The 19,383-nt window shown below is 43.2% G+C and overlaps 1 long non-coding RNA gene across 1 annotated transcript; it reads left to right on the top strand.

Moving 5' to 3' along the window:
- The first annotated feature begins 84 nt into the window (after positions 1-84).
- Positions 85-4,386, top strand: LOC142827312 (uncharacterized). The gene is made up of 2 exons (XR_012901979.2): positions 85-220; positions 4,101-4,386. It is a non-coding gene; the product is annotated as an uncharacterized LOC142827312 (long non-coding RNA).
- Positions 4,387-19,383: the final 14,997 nt, after the last annotated feature.

The following is a 19,383-nucleotide window of genomic DNA, read 5'->3' as shown; positions in this document are numbered from 1 at the left end:
ACTCTGTTCGTATTTTACGTTACACCCCCCCTTTTTTTTTCTTTGAAGAGAATTGTGCAGCTCAGACCTAGACTAAAACCCGGATTTCTCCGCAGACAGTGTACGGCTTCGAGCAATTGGAATCATTCGATTCACTTTGATATGTTTCAAAAAACCTAGTGAAGCTGTCCACACCCCTCGGATTAAACTTTAATCGTCTGAAGTCAAGGACGCGCGGGTGGTAAATGAGTTTACTTTGACATTTCTACTTTAGAGCAATATATGGTACAAGGTTCATGTTAGCGAGACATGCTGTGCTCTTTTAAAGCTTTTAAAGAGCAAGTCTGTTCTTACCAACAGAGATTATGTATAAGGGCTATTGCTACCTTAAAGCATAAAGAGACTCAAGAAATTGATTCTAGTGAATTATATTACATATATACAGACACCCAATATAGTTCTGAATGTTTTGTTCGCTGTTAAATTCTCGCTTTCGGGATAGATATAAAAAACACTGAAACTTATGAGTTGTGTAATGACAGAGATTGGTATATAGAAAAGTATATAAACATGACATCGATCTATAGATATATAAAGTTAATTTCAAAGTATCTCATTAAAATTCCTTCATTTAAAATTTGTTTTTCTTTATTTTTGACACTGAAGAATTCTCTCTCGTCAATGTGTTTGTGAAAGCAAATAATATGAGATCACAAAATATGTTGTATTAATAATGAAAATTTTTTTTAAAGTAAGCACATTCAAGAGAAATATGCTACCATGTACTGGTTATGTTGCTAACACGTGGTTTTAAATGAGACATTTTCTGGTTAACAAGGGAGTGAACTCTGTGCATGGCTTTACTACCAATCAGCTCTCTGTTCATTTTGCCGTTGGTCATTTGAAAAGCCTTGTCTTCTTTTTTTCTTATCGATTTTGGAGTTTTAGATACCGACCATAGGATTAAGCATAGAAAAGTCTTATCTCCATTCCTATCTCTCATCGTTGTCTTGTCTCCTGCCCCCAGTTTGTCTCCATCTGGGCTTTACAGCCTCTCTGAAAAATACACCCGAAAAGCAGCGTTACATACATTGTTAGGAACACCAGGCGCGGGGGTTGGTTTCGTTTGATAGTTTTACAAAGCCAGGCTCGGGATAATCAGCTCCCAAGTTCATGTACTGCGTCTCAGACCTCCTATAAGCAATGCTTTCCACCAAGAGAGAGGCGTAAAGGTCCCTTTCTCAGGGCTGCAGAATGCCTCGCTCCTGTTAAACACTATGACAAAAGTCTAATTGATTTCAGTAGGTGGAATATCAGGCCTTTCTGAAGTTTATGACAGAGAAGAATAAACCTGCACTTATCACTCCTAGCGTGAGACGGAAGATATTTCGGGACAAAATTACTGATTGACTTTTCAAACGCATTACGTTGCTCTTATAAACAAAAGTCCAGGAAACAAATATAAAAGAAGTATATTTACATACATGGCTATGCTGCCACCAGTAATCAAGGGGGAATTTAAAGTAAAAACCTCCACCTCGACTTCCTCCCTTCCCATTTATGATAGGTGTAATATAGATAAACAACGATGCTGTAATTTCTATTGGGAGATGTAGCTAAGTTAAAATATTACTTATGATCGCTGAGAACGGTACCCAGCAGGCAGAAAGTGACAATTTATTCTGTGCATTTTCAAAATAATTTCCTGAAAATCCGGTTATTTCTTTGCTCAGAGTGTCTGCTTTTTGCAATTATGACTCCAGGATGCTTTGTGCTTGAAAATACGTTAGTTGTTCTATACACAGACATTGGGTCTTTTTTTCTTGTGAAACTCCCTTTTAAAAATGAATCTGGAACTAATTAACTCGTACTGTTGAGAACGCTCTGTTGCTTATACTGTAAAGGTGTCCTTGCACCTTTACAAGACGTTGTAGAAGACTAACTCAACAAATTGAAACTATTATACAGCAGCGCTAGCAATTCACATACAGGTTACATTTCAGGTTTATGGATCTAGGTTTTGATGCCTTTAACAGTCTTGTGATAGAAATGTAGCCGTGTTAGTCTGGGGTAGCTGACGCAAAATGCAGGACAATGTAGCACTTTAAAGACTAACAAGATGGTTTATTAGATGATGAGCTTTCGTGGGCCAGACCCACTTCCTCAGATCAAATATTTGATCTGAGGAAGTGGGTCTGGCCCACGAAAGCTCATCATCTAATAAACCATCTTGTTAGTCTTTAAAGTGCTACATTGTCCTGCATTTTGCTTTAACAGTCTTGTGATTTTTGCCCGGTACGTTACTGAATCTGCAAGAAAGGGAGACACTTCAGTGGTTGTATATGCAGTGTCTTTAGTAGCAGGAATGTCACACAGTATGGTCAGATGGCAGCAAATGGGCATGGGTGGAGGTTTTGAAAAGGAGCGAACTGAGACAACAAAAATACTGTTTGCTGCAAAGAGAAATCTGAGCTTGTAGCATGGCTGATTATATACCAAGAGAAAACCCCCGCGTCTGCCTTGGAAAAAAGCAAATAACTAGGAGGGGACGGGTCAAAACTAGAGATGGGAAGAACTATAGATGTCTTGCAACAGAATAGCGGGCAAGCAATTGTATTAGAGACACCGCTCATAGGGAAAGACCATTGCACTGGAGGGTGGGATAATGTACAGTCGGTGCTTGTAGTAGGTGGAAATTGCCAACTCCTCGTCAATTGGGCACAGCATAAGCCCAGAGTATCCGTGTGCGGGCGGGTGTCCTGCAGAATTTCTCATCTCAGAAGCAAATGCTTCAGCATGAGACTCAGTCCATCCCACCTCGGATGTATGGTGCCTGCCTTCTGCCATCCAGTTCCCCGCTAGGGCTGCAATGTAGATCTCACACAATTTCCTGCCTACGCGGGAATAAAGCAAAGCACACTCGACTGTGTCGGCTTCTTCCACTGGTCTTAAGCCGTCAGCATGTACTTGAGAGTTGCGTTCATTTAGAAATGACTAGCACTCACCCACTCGCACAAATGCTTAATTCACTACGAGACTGGAATAAGCCCCAGGATGTGGGTTGCTCTAGGAACGCGGGTTTGTACTGAGGACACAATCACGCCATTATTTATTTTTAAAATGTTGACACTACACATACAGAGGCCACTGCAAATGAACAATTCCGTCGTCTGTAGGGATTGCTCGAACCCACAGAAGAATCGATACCAGCCCATGGCATCTAGATGCCAGGCCTGGAACTCCATGAAGCAGGCGAAGTGTAACTATATCACTTTGTACTACGGCACATTGTTTTTCTGCAAGACGGTTTTCTTTTAAAAAGAACAATTTCTAAACCACATTGTAGAATGAGGCCATTTTTGGAAGGTCAGTGGATATAATCCAAGTGCTTTTATAGGTTTTTAAACATGAGTAAAAGACAGCCCCGTTTACTTTGAAGGAAATGTGTCTGTAAATTTCTTTACATAAATCATCAGAGAAAATAACTGCGCGAACACATACACCCCTCCCCAAATATCTCTATTTAAATACGGTTTTAAGCGTTTAAGGCAAGTGTCTATTATAAGTTTATTTTATAATAAGGGGTCTGATTTGTTCACTTGAGATGTTATCTGGTACCAGCTTGTGATTATGCCTCTGAAATTATTGGGGTTAAATACGTGTCCTTTATCCGCCAAAAATTCCCGCTAACCAAGTGAAAGAGGGTCAAATTTTGCCTTTAGAGACAATGTTACAAATGTTTCGTTTGCACCGAGAGAAGCTTTTGACCCTATGACTGATCCACCTGAGAAGATATGTGTGTTTATGGGTTGCAATAAGGAACTGAACCCACGACGAATTAATCAGGCCTCTTACAGGTAGACACTTTTTAAAAAGCTAGGTATGAGAGAATCTGAGGGTGAATCTACTTATTCGGGCGTTTAAGTCCCTCTTGCACTTACAGCAATGTAATTCTGCAGTAGCGCCTCTGACTTCATATTCGTGAATTCGATTTACACCGGTGAGACAGAGGATGATTTGACTCTCCAGATGAGGAGCCAAAGTCAGCTTTCATGAAGACATAGTTAAAGAAATATCTAGTTAAAGAATATCTAACAAACAACTCTTTGTTTTGTCCTAAGGGTCTTGTCATTTATCAAATAATCCACAACAATGACAGAAAGAAAGAAAGAAAGAAAGAAAGAAAGAAAGAAAGAAAGAAAGAAAGAAAGAAAGAAAGAAAGAAAGAAAGAAAGAAAGAAAGAAAGAAAGAAAGGAAATCGAGCATATTCACCAAAACATGTGCTTTACTCCTGTCAGCAGTATGACAAACTAAATGTGTGATAAATGTAGAGACTAATGGGGTTCTGTGGCATGTGTCGGTCACCTATTGCAATAAAACGAAGGCTCTACGCTTTCTCCTTCTGAAATGAGCGGAGTTTTGCAATTGGTTTAAACCTAAGCCAGAGCGGGCTATCTATATAAATATATACTTCTGCGCCGAGCAACTGCTTTTCTAAATAATACAATCAAGGCACCTAGAGTTCTTGAACTTGTGTTTTCCAGTAACACACTAGACAGTGGAAAAATCAGCAATTATCCCCCCCCCCCCCGAAGCGAACCTACCCCTCTAGATGTCAGTGAGATTTGACGATTCTTCCTGCTCTGATTCAAGCTAATTAGAATCTTTGTTGAAATCGCCTTCTGTCTGCACCGTTGTAACTAGAAAAACTTGACTCCCAAGAACAGGAGTCTAGGGGAAAATGTATTAAAGTCAATGAGGAGCATTTGACTGTTGTGTTTAAGGTATGATTACTTGAGTGTGCTGAGTGCCTCCCACGCAGACATAGGGAAACAAACGCCTTGCCCTGAAGAGCATACAGCCTACAAACAAAGGGGGAGGGGAACTAGAAAAAGCAAAAGGACAATCTGAAGTTAAGCATGCTCCAGGCTAACTCCGCAGTTTTTTGTGAGGGTATTTTGTTATGGTCAGAGCTTTTTTGGTCTTTTGTTTCCCATAAGGCTAAGAGGGTGCGAACTAGGTTTTATAGGCCTCTATGAAGAAATGAAACTTGAAACAAGTCCTGTAGGTATGAAATACATTCCAGAAATATAGTTTCTGGATTTATTTGCTGAACTTCCAGTCGATAAACTCAATATCACCCCAAAGGGAAATCCTTCCTCTGGCTTATTGTGCACAACTGAAGTCTTACACACACACAGGAATCACATTCATGAAGTGATGGCAGTGGAGCAAAGTCCTTTTGAACATTATAGTTGCAGTAACATTAGTTGACTGTCCCCCTTGGAGCAGTATGAGTTTTCTCCTGTCTTGATTAGCTGGAAGCACTATTCTTTTTATTGCCTCAAACTCAACCTTAGCTGAAATATTTTGCATGAAAGACTGAGGATTAGTACCCCAGAGCTAGATTTTCTGGTTAAAAGTTTATAGTGGAGTTCTACATTTTTACGATTTAATAAACATTTTGATATAGAATCCGTGTGCACTCGACCAAGGGAGATTAATATGGATGACTTTTGCACTGCATTTTTACCTTTATATGTCTATTTTTTTAAACCTGTAGGGCTGCTAAAATGAAGACACGTTAATGACAGAAAAATAACTCTCTTAAGCTTTACTGATTCACTTTGATCTCGCGCCTAACAAACATTTTCAACTAAAAATGGCTGGTTACTCATTGGATTATGCAGTTACCTTTAATCTCTAATCCAAGATTTGGAGCCCATCGAGAATATTTTAAAGTCAATTTGATAAATAGGGCAGTAATCATGACGTCACAGTACAACTAGCTTAATGATCTAATTCTGGGTGCCACCTCAAAACATTATTACACTTAGGTATTCAGGGCACGAAGAATAAAAACTTTCAATATCCACCTCCGATCACCTGGCACTGTTTTTAATTATAAATAATGGATTTACTTGTAAGTAATTTACATTCTGTGCTAATAATCTGTAAAGTTAGCACAAAGCGGCCCATTATTTTACTTTCTGTAAAGTGAATTCCTGAACCTAAGGGCAAAATAGGTTTGGGACGTTTCTGAAACGGACTGTAACAGATGAAAACTTTATAATCGGCAGCGAATTTTAATTCCCCCGCCTCCACCCCCTTCTATTTTCGTGTTACCAAGCAAATAAAATAAAGTGTGGGCGAGAGATATTTGCAACGCAGTAGCGCAGATTTTCCAAATGTACAAACACCAGACGGGGGGAGAGGTTATTAAAGGGGAAGCCTTTGTTTTATTCCACTGTCTAGAATGTTTCATTCGAATTTAATGAGTTCAAGGGAAAAGAACAGGAGCAAGGTAATGACTGTCATAAACTCGTTTTCATATGGCTGAGAGTGTTAGAGATATCGACGTCTCCGGATTCTGCACCCACTGAGGACTCTTTCGCTGCTTTCACTTCATCGAAGTCAGGGCTGGTTTTTTGTTTTTTTTTTAATGTAGACATTTCTATGGAGTTCATTGCTGTAGCATCTGAGAGCCTGGGGGAGGGATAGGGCAGTCTTTCGCCACCAAAGAAGAATTCCTCCAAATTCAGCAGAAGCAAAAAGTGATGGAAAAGTCCACTCGCGGAAGAATTCTTCCGAGTCACCGTGTCTAATTAGAGATCTGGACAGCACGCTAACCAACTGGAACACCAATGCAATTCAGTCAGTCCGAAAGCTACTACGAAACTGCACGCACGTGAAATGTTCTGCGTTTCTCAAAGGATTTCAGAAAACAGGTGAAGCATTAAGATAGGACATAATACTGCGGTTATCACAAGCGAATGGAATATTTAATCTCCCATTTTATCTCGCCTATATACTCGAATACCTCCAAAAGTCCTTTGAACAAATATTTAGTTTCCAAGCCATAAATGTGTGTTGTGCAAAGAGAAAGCTTTTAGGGTCTCCAATTTAAACCCGTTGGGACTGTTTGTTGTATTGCTGAGAATGAGCAAACCGGTGGCCTTACCTTTAACAGTTGTGATTTCTTTAGGTAAGAACAGTCAGAATAGATTGGACCTACATCTCTGCCCTTTCCAATATTTATTCAATGTACTGGGTGCATTAACTTCCAGGTGTTAATCTTACTTAAAAGTAGCTGTGTTGACAGTACTCATCTTAATGTTGCAGCACTGCCGCGTTCCTCAATGAAATTATTTGCAGCAGCAAAGAGAAGTTGATGGGTTACTGGCATTGTCCGGAACTGGAGTTGGCTAAAGAGACGACTTCCTTAGTGGGTTTTCAGCTGAGACATAATAATAGCAGCATGAGTTTATGAATCGATCTTTCAACGGAGACGGGGTGATGCTTTTGAAACACTGCCCCAGATAATAGGTTTTCTCCACTCACAGGTATCAGAGGGGTAGCCGTGTTATGTTAGTCTGAATCTACAGGAACAACGAGAAGTCCTGTGGCACCTTATAGACTAACAGATATATTGGGGCATAAGCTTTCGCGGGGGGTGGGGGGGGGGAAACCACTTGGTCAGATGTGTCTATTAGTCTATAAGGTGCCACAGGACTTCGTGTTGTTCTTCCACTCGCAAGGAAGAGGCAGCCAGCTTCTGTGAGAGAGAAGTGCTGAATTTTGACTGCCGGCTGAGAGGGCCTTTTCCCCAGCGATAGCATCTGGAAGGGGCAGCGTAAGGGTTTTTCAGCCACCCCTGCAATGCTGAGCCAGCATTTATGGACGGAATAAAACTAAACATTGGACAGGACTCCCTGAAGGAAAGGAACATTTCAGAGGAGTCATCAACCTGTCACCACCGCAATAAAGGTGTGACACACAAGGGCGCGGGTAAGAGGTTGATCTTTGATTTCCTGGCCTGCCACATGACATCGGTCAGAGTTACAAAAGGTCACACCCCTGTCACAGGCAAGCGGACAGTATCCGCTGATTCCAGGGGCTACCGTTACATCTCCACTCGGTTGTGGGTTTTTCCTCCAAACGAGGTCAATAAAAAAACAAACCAAAAAATGCCCGAGGTCATGCAGCCGGTTAATAACACGCACAGAGCCGGTCTGGGCGGGGGTTAAGGTAGAAAGCCTGAGCCCCCTGCAGCAGCGAAGGATTACTGTGTCTTTTAGTGGAGGAATCAGCTGCTATCCATGTGTTCCAGTGGCTTTCTGATCTGATGGTTTTTCTGCTCTGCAAGTTCCACCGGCAGTTTTCATTGTCACGATCCGCACTGTGCCGGGATATTGCCAGAGGCATCCTGGATGTCCTATCGAAGCAGAGCACGTGTTTCCTGCTCATGCTTTTGTCCTCCTGTGAGAGGGGCGGCACCTACTGCTTCCCGTGAGCAGAGCATTTGGGCCCGAGGGGGGCAGTGATGAAGAAGGAATGGGGCAAGGTAAATTGAATGAAACTGATGAAAACTAGAACAGCTGAACAGCAACAGGAGGCACAGATCATTGGCGAGACTACAGAAACACAGGAACAGAATTAGAATGGCTTTGCTGCGGTTTTTTCCAAACATACATGTATCAGGTAACTGGCCTTACCCAGGAGATGTGTATTAACATGGGTTTGTAATATGTTATTGACCCTTGCAAGAACATGGATACAAAAAGTTAGAGAGTTCATGGAAAAGATCTTGGAGACGTGCATAAGAACATAAGAAGGACCATACTAGGTCAAATCAAAGGTCCATCTAGCCCAGTATCCTGTCTTCAGACAATGGCCAATACCAAGAGCCCCAGAGGGAATGAACAGAAACAGGGAGTCATCAAGAGATCCCTCTCCTGTCATCCATTTCCAGGACCTGACAACAGACGCTAGGGACACCATTCCTACCCCTTCTGGCTAATAAGTATTAATGGACTGAACCTCCATGAATTTATCTAGTTCTTTCTGAACCCTGTTAAATTCCTGGTCTTCACAGCCTCCTCCGGCACGGAAGTCTACAGATTGACTGTGCACTGCCTGAAGAAAAACTTATTTTTGTTTGTTTTAAACCTGCTACCTATTAATTTCATTTGGTGACCCCTTGTTCTTATGGGTTGTACATTATTTTAGCAGGGGTTTATGTATATATTTTAAATTTGGCTTAGTGAAGATATAACCAAAGGCAATGTCACAGACAGAAAATATTTGCCACCTGAAGAGAAATTGGAGCCATATTCTTTGACTCAGTGCAAGAGGGACAGGAGAGGCTAGAGCACTTTTAGACCTCTAGGTGCTCCACATAGATCAGAGCAGTTTTAGGATTGCTTTTTTCTAGGCCAGTTGCCAAAGCCCCCACTCAGGCTGTTACCAGCGGAAAAGACTAGAGCCGTGGTCACCAACCAGTAGATCGCAATCTACCAGTAGATCTCGGAGGCTCAAAGGGTATGTCTACACTACCACCCTAGTTCAAACTAGGGTGGTAATGTAGGCATACCGCACTTGCAAATGAAGCCCGGGATTTGAATTTCCTGGACTTCATTTGCATAAGCCGGCCGGCGCCATTTTTAAATTCCGGCTTGTTCGAACCCCGTGCCGCGCGGCTACATGCGGCACGGGCTAGATAGTTCGAACTAGCAAGCCATTCCATACTATCTGTACGCTTCAGATAGTATGGAATGGCTTGCTAGTTCGAACTATCTAGCCCGTGCCGCGTGTAGCCACGCGGCACGGGGTTCGAACAAGCCGGAATTTAAAAATGGTGCCGGCCGGCTTATGCAAATGAAGTCCAGGAAATTCAAATCCTGGGCTTCATTTGCAAGTGCGGTAGGCCTACATTACCCCGCTAGTTCGAACTAGCGGGGTAGTGTAGACATACCCTAAGAGTAGCTCTTGAGCCCTCTTTGAACTGCGCCCCTGCGCAGTACATTTACATTAGATTTCCTCATTTGAGGAGCAGCTACTCACAGAGCAACAGCACAGGTGAATAGCTGCAAGGAATGGTGGGATTTTTTTTAAAGTAGCAGTATAAGGATTGGGGATAGCAAGTGATGGAGAGGAGGAGAAGAGAGAGGGTGGGGCTTCAAGGAAGGGGCGGGGCGGTAGATTTTGGCTTGGTCTGTCATTTAAAAAGTGATCTTGGGTGTAAAAAGGTTGGAGACCACTGGACTAGAGCATAGGGACACCCAACATATGCTCCTTTCCCCTGTCATGGTGGGCAAGAAGCCCAGGGCTGAGAGTTGAGTCACTAGAGGAATAGAAAGTGGTTTTCATTGAACATTTCAAATAAAAACAATTCTCACATTTTCCACGTCTTTACCCCCAGTGACACAATAGACGAAAAGGAGAAAGGGGGAATAAAGTAAGAGAGGAAAGAAAAGGAGAGGGACCAGAAAATGCAGAAAGAAAGGTCAATTTATTTTAAAAATAGAATCAAAGTTTTTTCTAATAAAATGCTCTCAAATAAAAAATGTTCTGCTTTTCTATCTGGGAACCTGTAGAGTGGCCCCACACAACTGGGGATTTCATTTTAAGTTATTCTCTTAAATTGTACCATTGTACAGGCTTGTCAACAGAACATTGCATTGGTTTAATATAAGGGTTTGATTTAAACTCAAGTGAGGAATTAATCTATCACAGTAGGCTTATGCAGAAGGCCAGTGTAAGATGGCCCTAATAAATCAGAGGATGGGCTCTGTAGTCGTTATCTTAATACTTCTCCTGCTTATAGGAATACTTTCCATACAGAGAACAATGCATATGGCATTCTGATCTCCAAAGTATTCTAGGAACATTCATAACAGTACTTAACACTTCATTAGCACAGGACAAACAGTGACTAGTTAATACTTCCAACACCAAAGAGAAGTGTTATTATCCCTATTTCACAGATGTGGAAACGGAGTCGGAAAGGTTATGTGAATTGCTCAAGGCGGTGCAGGGAGTCAGCAGATAAGCCAAGAATAGAATTCAGGATTTCCTGGCTCTCATTCCTCTACCAAATTCACTAGACAGCACTGCATATTTCAAACTAGTTTGAAGATAAATGATTTCCTTCTAATCAGTTAAAATATGCTAAATATGCTAAATATTAAGTTGCAAAAGTGATACAATTTTTAGATTGGTAGTCTGTATAACACTTAACACACTGACACCAAGGTATGTGTTACTTAAAATAAATACCAATACCATATCTGATCCTGAAATATTAAAATAGGAGTGCAAACTATCACAGTAAGCAAACTGGGCAGTGAGACTTTACACATAAAAGTTGGACAGATTTAGTTAAATCAGTTTAAGCTTCCTCTACAGAAAAATGTACCATTGTAAAGGCTTGTCTACACAAAATTGCATGGTTTAATTAAAGGATTTGGCTTAAATCCTGGGTTTGAGTTAAACCTGTTCAAAAGACTGTGGGGATTCTCTTCACTAAATATAACCTTGTTTTATATTTATCTTAAATGGGTTAGGAACATGTTTAAGATAAACTTGAAATAAACATTTCTTAATAAGAGTATGCACACAGTGCTACAGCAGTTTCAATGACATTAATGTAAGTTTGAGTTTTGACAAGGCCTAAGTCGATTTAGAAACTGATTCAGATAAACTGATGCTATCCCTTGGTGTGAGCTATCTATGTTTTAAAGCGAGTTAAACTAAACAGGAACAAAGCAGTCTTGTTCAAGAATTAGTGTTCACACATGGAATTGACCAGAAACAGTTAATTAGGAACAACTTTATGTCGACAAGCTCTAAACTGGTGTGAATTTTTTTGTAGACAAACTCTTCTGTAGGCTGGACCTATCTTCCCTGGTATGTCACCAGCATTTGATTAAAAGGTTGCAAGATACACCCAATTCACTGAAGAAGAAGAATCAGTTACACCAAAACATAGGACACCCTAAGTTCCCATGATGAGCATGGGAAGAACTGACTTATTTGTTAATGTTCTCTGTAGAAAGTATGTGGAAGGCCTTCAAGCAAGAAGTCACAAGGAGGGTTAAATTCAGTTTAGGGTTAAACAACCGGATTTGGTTAATCAACATGGTCTCTTCCAAAAGTAGACAAAACTCTGAGACATGGTTTGCACTGTAGATAAGTTTTTATCAGCGCCAATGTGCAGTTACTGTCTCTAGGGTCGCTGCCCATGCTAATAGGCTAGACGGATGACACACTAGTGTCATACATCATCTGGACTACTGTCATGTCCTTGATATTCCATTGGCAGGCACCTACTGGAATGATGTGAATTTGAACGTCTCCCTTGTTGGCCTGCAGCGGAAGGTCTCTATGTTTATCTTTCAATGGCTAGGATCTGTATTGTGCACAATATTTCCGTTCCCTATGCTGTATAATTGTGTCCTTGCTGATATCCTCCCTAGCCACGCACAGCATTTGCATGAGCAACATCAATGAAAACCCCATTGCAGAGCTGCTCCGGGAAGACGTGGCACAATGGGAACACTTTCAATACAGGCATGGATGCTTGTGTCCTCTCCCCGCCTGACCATAGGTTATTCTCTCAGCTGTCACTCAAGACAGCCTTCCCGGACCTACTCACCCACATTCAGATTGTCCACATGAATCTTTCTGCACCGTTTCGCTTGTTTCCACGATTTCCAGAGTTCCGGGCTAGCTGGTGTGTGCAGAGTTTCCGAGCTGGGCGGATTGCACTCTGAGATTCGTGCTTTCTTTAAGGATTTTTTCATCATGAGGAAAACACATTGAAAACACGTTTAGTGGCGCAAGCTGCAATACTGGAATCTTACCCCTGAACAGGGAGATAATCCGATAGTTCCCCTGAAATGGAAAAATGATCGTGTTTAGGATATTGTTTTGCTGATCCTTTATATCGCCCCTACCAGCACCGCTTCCTTCAACTAGATGATACGCAGTTTAGTCCTTAACCTTCTGGAAATCCCAGTCCTTTGACCGTTCAAGCAGCTGCTTGTCCATTTCCTAATTTTCAGTCATTTGATTTCGTCCAAATCCACACACAAGTTTGGATTTCCTGGAGCTGGAAGAATTTAGACACAGCAGGCAGCAGATTGGCTATTGCATAGGGATTACATGCACCTGCCGAGCAAATTTTTTTCACTCCTATTTGTTTTTTTTTCTTAACAATGTGCACCGTATCAGTTTCTAACCTTGGCCTAGATGAGTTTTTTGTAGCCCCCTTCCCCTCCCTCAAAAACTGGCTGGGATCCACCTAAAAGCAGGGGCGCTGGAATAATTTATTTAGTAGGATGCTGAGATCTACTGAGACTAACCGTAAACCTTGTATATGATGGAAATCACTTCAAGACAGGGGGTGCGGTAGCACCCCTAGCACCCCTAGTTCCAGCACTTATGTATCCAATGCATCTCATTTGTTAAGGGTTCGGGCTCTATGGCTTCCAGATATCCTGCACTAAGATTAGACAGGACTGCAAGAACTCGGGGGTTTTTGTTTGTTTTTTTGTGCGTTTTTTGTTGTGAATGGCCATACAAAGAGACTTATAAATCTAAAGTTTCAGGTGGCGAAGAAATCATGAGAGTAGGCAGGGGATATTACCGCGGGGAGCTGCGAAATGACCAAGGGTTTCTACCAGCACGCTGGGTGCTGTTAACATTCAAAACGAAATTCAAATATTATCCATGTTGCTGTGGTAGTCCTTTCTGACATTTGGAAAACGTGGTTTCAAAACTGTCCTCTTCCGCCTCTGCCTCTGCCCAATTTTCTGGAGCATAAACTTCCAACAACATGGTTTTCAAGGGCAGGTTTTCTATGATTAGGGTTTTTGTTGTTGTTGTTTTGTTTAAAGGCCTTTCGGGATACTATAAAGAAAACCAGTCGTGATTTCGTTGCCACAACAAACCATGTTAATGTGCACCCGTGGAGTTCTCCTTTGCAGACCTGATCACTTACCTACCTGCATTCAATAGGACGCGTAAAGTTTGCATAGAAACAAAATGACAATGAACCCATGGGTGCCATATAGAACGTGAGCTACAACGACATTCGACAGGGATTACTGCGTAGAACAAAAGGCCATTGCAGCTGGGATGGGAACTTCATGCCACTGGGAGTGAGATGATCTCCTCACACGCGCGTGGAGACGGAATGATGAACAGATTATTAGTAGTGTGGTTAGGCCATGACTGCCTCTGAATGTACTATGGGGTCTGCTTACGCCCTTTGGTCCTTCCGTGTATGGGAGTTGGGGAGGTGGAGGGTGTGTGGAGCGGGTCCTTATGGACATCCCCCGAATAGCTTTGTTTCTCTAGAGTCAGTCTCATCTCCTGGGAAGTTCATCTGGTTCCACTGGGAGGGTTGACTCTCAATGCCCTCTTTGCTTTATTAGGATCAGATCGGGAGAATATAAAAAGGGAGACTGAAAGATCCACTTATGGCAAGTGAAACTCTCCCAGTGGAGAATCTCCCCAAAGACTTGTACGAAACAACATGCTTGTAATGACTGGGTGTAGGGCGTTAAAAAGTTGAGCCACCTCACGGGAAATTCTCCATCTCTTCTCTTCTCTTCTCTTCTCTCCTCCCACCCCACTAAGTCTGCAGCCATACCCGCTCCGGCACTGGTCCTAGTAGAGCAAGTCTGCTCAGTAGTTGAGTATTAAGCTGTTGATACAACAGTATCAATAATAATTAATTTTCCAACAGCGCATTTCATGTTCCCGGTGCGTGGCAAGTATATGGAAAACCAAGTGTTGCAAGAGTGGGTATGTTGATTCAATAGGTGGCCCTCTTCGTTCTCGTTCAGCTCTATCTGGGCACCGTGGATCTGGAGTTTTTTTGTTCTTGTAGTTGTTTTTTAATCAAACCAGACCTAAAAATCTGCACCCGGAGCCATATTGCTCTACTGGAAAACCGTTCGTGTGGATAACTACTTACCGCCTGCCAACAGCGCCCCTACAGGTCCAAAGGGGAAAAACATCTTTTGAGCTTTCTCTTTTTTGGGGGGAAAACAACTAATCAACACTGGCTTGGGTACTGTTGCGCTATCTTCTCTCCCCAGAAGTGGCTGCATTTGAATGGAGAGAGGGAGTCCTCACAATGAATCTATAGACTGCGAAGAACTGTAAGAAACTTGTAGCAGAAAGGCACGATTTACCTACACGATCATAGTTTTAATACATTAACGTTTCCAGGCGCAAAGCGCGGATTTACTCATTTTCCTTTGGAATCCCTACACCCTGGCCTAAAGCATAATCCATATTTCCCGCACCCTTACGCCGCTAGGCATCCTGTTTTGTCTTCTCCCTTACACAGCCACGGTTTGCTCTCTCTCCACTCCCACCCATACAGACAGAGACTTTCTCCCTCTTCTCAGCTGAACCTTCACCACTTCCACACCCTTGTTCCTTGGCTTTCGGTTAACTTTTGTGCCAGATACTTTTTCCTTCCCACTGATAATGTCCTTTCCATATTCCGTCTCTCAGAGGTGGGCTCCCCCAGGAAAGGCTGTATAGAAATAGGTTGGACTGTGTTTTAGGGTTACTAGCCTTCCCCCCCCCCCCCGCGATTTAAGAATGTGTTTCTGCAGAAGACATACTTCTTGGCACTATGCTATACTTATAAAAATTAGTTTCCCAAAAGGCTTTTTAACATTACGTGTTTATATGGGGGAGGGGCAAAAGCTCTGACTCTCGGGATATATTTGTTTTTCACGCAGTGTGGCTCTTTTAAACCAAATTAGGAAGGGTGGGCTGCTGTATTTGACGGTCCCATCAAACACTTCCCTCCTCCCCCGCAAAAATGAATTGAAATGCGCTGAAGCTTCCGTGCTTAGCTCCAGAGCATATCTATGGTAGAATATATACAGAGAGAATAGCAATCGACATTCTCGAACATGGAAACGTTTAATGAGAACCTAGATTTTCAGCGGATGGGTTTTATTGGGAACCGAAGGCCAGGGTGCACCCAGAGCACTCAAAAATTAGGGGAAAGGCTCCCATGGACTTCAGCGGACTTGGGATGGGGCTGACAGTGACTAGTTTCAGATCCTGGTTTGCAGCCTTGAGCTTTTAAATGCCCTCAAATAATTTCAGGCCAGAATCAGGTCGGGATTGTGAAAAACAGTAAGTAAGAAGTTTTACTGTGACAGAAAACTGGGAGTCCCTTGTTGAAGTCGAGAGAGAAAACAAATTCCTCCGAGGAGCAATTAGAAAAGTAGGGGATGAGGGTTAGCTGAGCCAAATAAGAAGAAATAAACATTTAGAACGTGTTTCAACATGGTTGCTATTTTTTAACCAACCTGGAGAACAGCAATAAATATTAATACAATTATTCTAACGGGCTATGTGGATTTATAATGAAAACTACCTCTGATTTTATATACATACATATATACACACACTATAATATGAGGTGTGTAAATAAATACGAGATTTAGTTGGAAGAATTTAAATACATTGAAATGGGTAATTTTTTACTTCATGCATTCAGTTTCTGATCCATAACTCCCCCCTCCCCTTTCTCATTTTGATCAGTTTTGTCCATATATAGAAATCCCTGGACGTGTATAGAAAATGTCCATTTTAAAAAAACCGCACATAACTCTGGGCCGGAACAGGTAACATAGCAAAGGAAAACCAAGCTATGGTTGATGTCTGTCAACCAGGCTGAGGCAAACCTTGTTTTTCTGCCCCATTATTTGACTTGCCGAGCAACTGGCAAGAATTCTCCGGAGCAGCTGAAACCAACATTCCAATAAAGTGTGGGGGCTCCCAGGCAGAACCCGGACAACCGCAGCGTGGCTTTGTCATTAGTTTAGCATTAGTCGCGAACGTTTTGCCCACAGGCTTTGGGGGCGTTGGGGTGGGAGGCGAGGGGAGAGATTCTCACTCATTGTACGTGCTTCGAGCAGTTTTAATTCGGAGCTTTCCAAACAGTCGTTGCTTGGAGCTCTCCGCCGAAGAACAAAACAAACAGCAGCGAATCTGACACGCCTGCAGAGCAAATGGCATCAGTGTGTTCCTATGCCCTGCACACAGGGCGTTTGGGGGAACCTACCGAGCCCACGTGGGCTGCACCCCGCCTCTGAATGTCCTGTAAGGGCAGCGTACCTTCTCTTCCTCCCTTAGCAAGCTACAGGGCGTCCCTCGGCTTCTCGCAGCAGGAAAAGCACTTCAGGCAAAGCAAGGCAGGGTCCAGCGCTGCAAGCAGCCGCCTGTGTGGCCACCGACTCTCCCCAGCGCAGGCACAGGACGGACTAGCTGGCTCCTGACAGGTCTGCGGTCCATCAGCAGAGGGGGGCGCAAGAAGACAGCAGTTTGTGCAAGGCCTTTGCGGTCGCTGGAACGGACGGAGGGGCTGAAGGGAGGTGGGATGAGACAACTGGAGAGCTCTGGGAGGAACAAAGGCTGCAGCCTGCCTGGCTCGGTGCATAATGGGGAAGTGAAGCAGAACAGCCACCTCCAGTGGCCCTTCTAGTTCCAAAGAGCCTCGCAAAGGCTGAATCGGTGAGGCTATGAACCCCCCCCCCCCCCCCCCCCGCCCGCTTGCTTTCTTCATTGGGGCTCGTCGCGCTTCGCGTTGAACGTCGCCGCTGAGAAGGACGGGGTGTTTCCAGGAATGGGCGTGTTTCCCCTGTCACCCTGGACTTGCAGACCGTCCCTGCTTTGCTCCAGCCGAGCTCCGCTGGGACACAGCCCCAGAGAGGAGCCCACCCTCCCACAGTCAGGAAAATCCAGTCAGCAGCGACATTCCCGAGTGCCTGATCCTTCCGTTGTCCCTGTCCTCTCGCCCTCTCCCCCGTCCTTTGAGCCTGCTTCTGCCTGTAAAGTCGTGGGAAAAGCTGGGGCTGGTGTCTTGTCTTCCCAGCTGACGAGCGGTCTCTACTTTTCTCGGGGCAGCCTGTTCATGCCCTCTCTCACCGACCCAAACTACCCGAGCTGTGTCGCTCTGTATTAACACGTCTGCTCTCGCACACAGTATAAAGCAACCGAGCAGCCCATTCAGCTAATGCGCGCATTTCCCTCTCTTTGGACTAGCTGAGATGGACGAATACTTCCCTCTTTCCACATGACCTTACGCAGCTTGCCTGCAAAGCCACGCTGCGGTTGTCCGGGTTCTGCCTGGGAGCCCACACACTTTATTGGAATGTTGGTTTCAGCTGCTCGGGAGAATTCTTGCCAGTTGCTCGGCAAGTCAAATAATGGGGCAGAAAAACAAGGTTTGCCTCAGCCTGGTTGACAGACATCTACAGAGCTTTCCATGAGGCGCACCTCTTTTGTGTCCCCAATTTCTTTGCCGAAGCTAAGAAAAATATGGAGAAGTTCGAAGCTCGTGTAAACGCTAAGTAGGGCCAGAGATAAAGTCCTTGCACAGCCAAAACTCCCACTGAAATCAAGGACGTCAAGGAGAGGCCTTCATGAAAATATTATCCAGCATTATTTCTCGAGGACTAATGTAAATGCATGAAGGGTTCACGAAGGGCTTCTTATTCTTTTGAATGAGGTGTAAATGCTCAACGTTTTTTTCTTTTCTTTTATCTCTGCCCTGTGGATCCCTCATTTAATAAATAATATTGATTTAAAGCATTTCCAAGAGTACTAGTAAATATGAGAAGCTTACAAATGTCTTTCCCATGAGCCTCTGAGTCTCGAACTGGTAGGGGAAGGAAGTCACATTTAAGGGTAAGCTTACACTGTATGCTTATTTCAAAATAATCTATTCCGGAAGAAATACTTGACTAGACTCTCACTATGTCTACTCTGCAAACTCTGCACATCTAGGAAATGTGTCTGCTCTTACAAATTTTTTTCTTTTGGAAGAGCAGAAGTGCTTTTTTGGCATCCATGTAAACCTCATTTTATGAGGAAGAAGGGATGTTCTGAAAAAGGGCTTTTTTTCCAACATTTGGCCCAGTGTAGACCAGCCAATTGTCGAAAAAGCCTCTTCCAGAAAAAAATAAGCATAAAAAGCTACTCAAATTGCAGTTCGCAATTTGCATAGCTTTTTCCAGAAGAGCAGTGCAGAGTAGACAGTCTCAGTGTTACAACTGTGTTATTTCAAAATAACTGCACTCTAAACTTGAAATAGGATATGGAATTTGTGCTATGCATATAGGCTGTGTCTACATTGGCATGCATCCCTTTCCAGAAAAGGGATGCTAATGAGACCAGTCAGAATTGCAAATGCCGCGGGGGATTTAAATATCCCCCGCGGCATTTGCATGAACATGGCTGCCGCTTTTTTCCGGCTTGGGGTTTTGCCTGAGAAAAGCGCCAGTCTAGACGGGATCTTGCGGAAAATAAGCCCTTTTCTGGAAGATCCCTTATTCCTACTTTCAAGTTCATGCAAATGCCGCAGGGGATATTTAAATCCCCCGCGGCATTTGCAATTCCGACTGGTCTCATTAGCATCCCTTTTCCGGAAAGGGGTGCCAATGTAGACACAGCCACTGAGTACCTTATTTTGATTTTATTTCAAAATAGGCTATTTCAAAATTTGGCATGTCTACACAGTGCCAAATTACAAAATAAAGCACTATTTTAAGCCATCCCTTATCCCTCATGCAAAATATTTC

This window comes from Pelodiscus sinensis, chromosome 2 (assembly GCF_052426305.1).
Source record: "Pelodiscus sinensis isolate ZL-2025 chromosome 2, ASM5242630v1, whole genome shotgun sequence".
Lineage (NCBI taxonomy): Eukaryota > Metazoa > Chordata > Testudines > Trionychidae > Pelodiscus > Pelodiscus sinensis.
This window is presented reverse-complemented; position numbering and strand designations above follow the sequence as displayed.